Genomic DNA, 4,548 nt, shown 5'->3' with positions numbered 1-4,548 from the left:
TGATCCTCCCGTCTCTGCCTCCCAGAGTGCTAGTATTACAGGTATGAGCCACTACACCCAGCCAAGGACAATGATATTCTTACTGAAGACTATATCATACTTAAGCCCTGACAGGGAACCTGCTTAACTATTTTCATGGCTCTATAAAAAAAGGAGAGGCAGAATCAAAAAGGTGAACACTGACCAAAACAGTCCTATGGCTTCTTTTTTCCTCTTCCTTTTTCTTCTGCCTTCCTGAAATGATCCACCCACCCCATTCTTCAAGCCCTACCTCTACCAGTACTCAGTTTCAGAACCCGTCCTTAGTATTACCTCCCCTCTATGTGGTGCTTGTGCTTCTCATCCATGCTACATAGCAATTATGCTGTCATTTCCAGCATGCGGTTCCTACCCTCTCTGCTTCCAGTTTCTAGGATACCTGACATGACTACAGAGACCAGGAACAATAGTTTAAATGCCTGTCTATTATGTGTTTGGGGGACTTGAGAAAATATTGGATACATTCTTACAGATAAGCTTCTATGGTCATCTAAGACTCTAAGATTATGATAGAGGTATGTTAGGGACAGGAGAACTCAAGATATTGAAGAGTAAATATCTAAAACTTTGCCTTTTAACATCTAGAGGAGGTAATTTTTAATATAAGATAGCAGCTATCATAAATAATATATTCTCTTGAACCCATTTATAAATGCTGTAGGATTGTGTAAAAATAAAATTGATTTGGCTATTAGAGAATAATATTAGTTACAGCAGTCTGAAAGAATGACTTATCTTTCTGGAATAATTGGTATAAAGCATAAAAATAACTACATAAATCATTAAATATGTCAGATTTAGCTGGTTGAAAGTGTTTATTGCAATAATAAAGTCAATACACATATACCATTCTCAAGAATTGCTGGAGTTGTTATAGACTTGTATACTCACATATCCTGGTCATCTAATCACATTTGTAAAAACATGTGGATAACAATAATGAGAAATGGAAAAGCACCATGCTGTTTAGTGTAGATTAGCAATATAATCACAAGTAAAGTGCCAATGCCAGAGAAGAAATGAAACATAGAGTTATAGCTTAAGTAGACAGAATAAAGTTGGAGATAGAATCAGTTTCAACATGACAGCCTTGATCTAGGGAGGAAGTTTTACTACAAATGAAGACAGGGCTCAGAGACTTAGGTTTGGGAAATGAATTCATTTTAGTTTTGGGTGTAAAAAGTCTGCTTATATGAAAGGATAGGGGTAACCGAGGGAGTAATTAAACTGGAATCAGAGTCTATGCAGCCATAAAGCCTAGATGGGACTAAGCCTAAGGCGGTAAGACCCACGAGAGTAGTATGTAGAGCACAACAAGGATCCGGGGAGGAAAAGGAGCCAATGCTGCTTTATGAGATATACCCTAACTTCAGAGCTCATGTGATAGCTATACCGTTGGTGTGTCATAGTTGTAAAGCTTGACATTCACACTAGAAAAGCAATATGACATTTGTTTGAGAAAATGAAAAGTTACTCAGTCTTAGATGCTTTGATGTAGCTGAGATAGTTTTTATGTGACTATACACTATATTTTGTAGCATTGCTAAATTATGTTCTTCAAATAGGAGAATTTAAAAGAAATACATTGTCCCCTTCTTTCCTTTGGGGGTTTGGGGATTACTGATTATTGCTCTACACTGATGCTGGAAACTACTGTGAGTGAGGGGACAATGATAAAGAGCAATTATAAATTAAAGAGAAAACATTTATATCAAAAGAAAAGAAATTATGCTCTAGAAAGTAAGAATATAATAAAACTAAAAGTGTTTCCAGATCATTCTTTTGCTTATAAAATTGTAAACATGAATAGCTTATTAATTTATAAATAGATTTCACACCACATATGTGGGCTCAATAACCACTAAATAGTGTCTAAAATTTTGTAAATCACATTTCACTTGTCAATAAGCTTGACATATACAAATGGCATTAGTATATCCATTGTATCCATAGTAACCAATGTACGTTATTGGGTAAATTAAAGAAGTAAATGCCTTAAAATCAGAGTGAAATTGAAAAGGTAAAAAACACATACCCGGCAATAAATTCAGGATCCAGTACTTTTCTGAAATAAACTAAAGTAAATTCTTACAGTGTAATAGAAAATAGAAACTTTATGAATCATGAAACTTAGGGTTCTGAAATTCAAAAGTGTTTTTATCTCTTGTTCATATACGGAACAGTCTTATCTTTGAAATGACCTATTAAGAAACTCAAAATTATCTAAATATAGGGGTATTGTCTACTATTAAAAATTATTAATTTTGTGACAATTTTAAACAAAATTTTGAAATGCCTCCTGATTATATTTATAAGATAATTACTGAAAATCTTCTTACAATTTGCTATGAGTATTTTTCTATGAGATACACTTGAGATAATTTATTTTTACTGATCCATTTCATCATTTGGTATATAAGGATTTTTTTTCTTATCGTCCATTTAGAAATCTTCATGTTTGAATAAGTTTTCCTCATGTTCCTAAATATCTTTGAAACCACCATAGGTAGTTGGTGGTTTTTCAAAGAAATTCTTATAAGTGACTTGATGATGTATAGGAATACAAAAATGATGTGTAGGAATACAAAAATATCCAACAACCACAAAGGAAAATTACAATGTCTAGCATCCAATAAAAAATAACCAGACATCCAAAAGAAACGAAAAAATAGTGCCCATAATGAGAAGAAAATCAATCAGTTTAAACCAAACAACATCACAAAACTAGTACACCAGTACATTAAAATAGTTATTGGGGGCCAATTCTCCATGTCTGGCAGGAACACTGGGACGTGCTCCTGGGAGTTGATGGTCATCATTAGAAGAGGAAAAGGGTCGTCATGGAAGAGCTGCATGTCTCTACAATGCTATTATTAGTCAATTGTTTCAAATAACCGTTAGAGAGGGCATCTAAGCTGCGTTCCTTATAGATTTGTTTGTGATGGTATCAGAATGTTTGTATTTGAGGGAAGAGTGAAAGATACAAGATACAATAATAAGTTATATGAGTCATAAGTAAGTTGTTGGTTATAAAAGGAAAAAAGGAATACCTAGCCCCAATTTTCCATTTTCTTGTTTATCTCATCGTATTTAGCTTAAATACAGATTTTCTCTAAAAGGTAAAAATGGCTATTTATTTTGTGGTTTGGAAAATAAAGGTGAGAGTCAAAATATAATATTCCCAGACATTTAAATCATATTTATGAGTTGGAAACACAGAATGCTTCTGAAGTTGTTGATTGTAACAGTCCCATGGCTCAAGAGATTGTGCCTTCTCTGATTCATGAGACTACTATAGATTGTGGCAAGAAAGATTCTGAAAGTACTGAATTATATGTTATTTATGAAGTATATCTTACTTATTTTGATGACCTGTGGCAATTTGACATTAAAACTATGTCATGATCAAAACCAGAAATTGGAAGAACAATGCCACTTCTATTAAGTTTACATAGCCTTTTTGGAGGAAAGAAGTTGTACACTTTTGGTAGATGGGTTCCACATACAGTGGAAAATTTGGGGACATTGCCTCATGATTGTGAATGACAACATACCAGTTCATTTTCTTACCTGAATCTAGATACAGTAAGCTGGACTACTCTAGTATCAGATTTTTTGGAAATTTATTTTTAAAAAACCTAAACACATCAAGACTATGAACAAGAGCTGACGTTTGCTGGTGTAGTTGGTACTGATATTCAGATGTGTTTTTGGAGTGGAAGAGAGAGCTACAAACAACTAAAAAAATTGAGCAGTCAAGGAGAGCAGAGATCTTTGTAATGAGAAGCCACTAGCATTATCACAAATTCTGCACATTAAAGCTACTACCAGCATTTCTGGACAAATGGAATGCAGTGTCTACAGTTGAGGGATAACTTTTGCAGTTAAATATGGATATGTTGTGCTAAATTGCATCATTAGATTCCTTAACAGCAGTACATATGAAAAGATTCAGAATGCATGCTCACAGACAAGGCAGTGATAACATTATTCCCAACAGTATTCGAGTTTCTCTGTCTAAGAAACTATTACAATTTCATAATATGGTAAATAGTGAAAAGACTGAACATATAGTTACAAAGAGGAATTCAATGGAAAACGAATCAGAATCCCATGTATGGACTAGATGCTAATGCCATATTATTTTTATTTTGGCAGCTAATGCTTCTAATAATAATTGTTATGAGATGGGTATGCTAAGGAAAATTGAAACTGCTCACACCTCAACAAATGTACATGAACTAAGTAGCTGCCTGAGCTTAAGAAACTTCTGTATCCAGCACTGTTTCGAACGCACAAACTATGGAAACCCGGTAGATTATGATTCTAGTAACTGCTTGTTGTATAGTATCTCTCTTATATAGTAAATGTTCTACACACTTTAAAAATTCAATGTTTAAGCACTTTCTCTAACCATATTTCATATAAACAGCTGTCTCTAACAATTGTCTTTTATTGAATAATACTAGTTATACTCATTTTATTGGCCACCTGATTTGAGTCATTTTA

The sequence above is a fragment of the Microcebus murinus genome, chromosome 13 (genome assembly GCF_040939455.1).
Source record: "Microcebus murinus isolate Inina chromosome 13, M.murinus_Inina_mat1.0, whole genome shotgun sequence".
In the NCBI taxonomy this organism is placed as follows: domain Eukaryota; kingdom Metazoa; phylum Chordata; class Mammalia; order Primates; family Cheirogaleidae; genus Microcebus; species Microcebus murinus.
Note: the sequence above shows the minus strand (reverse complement) of the source record.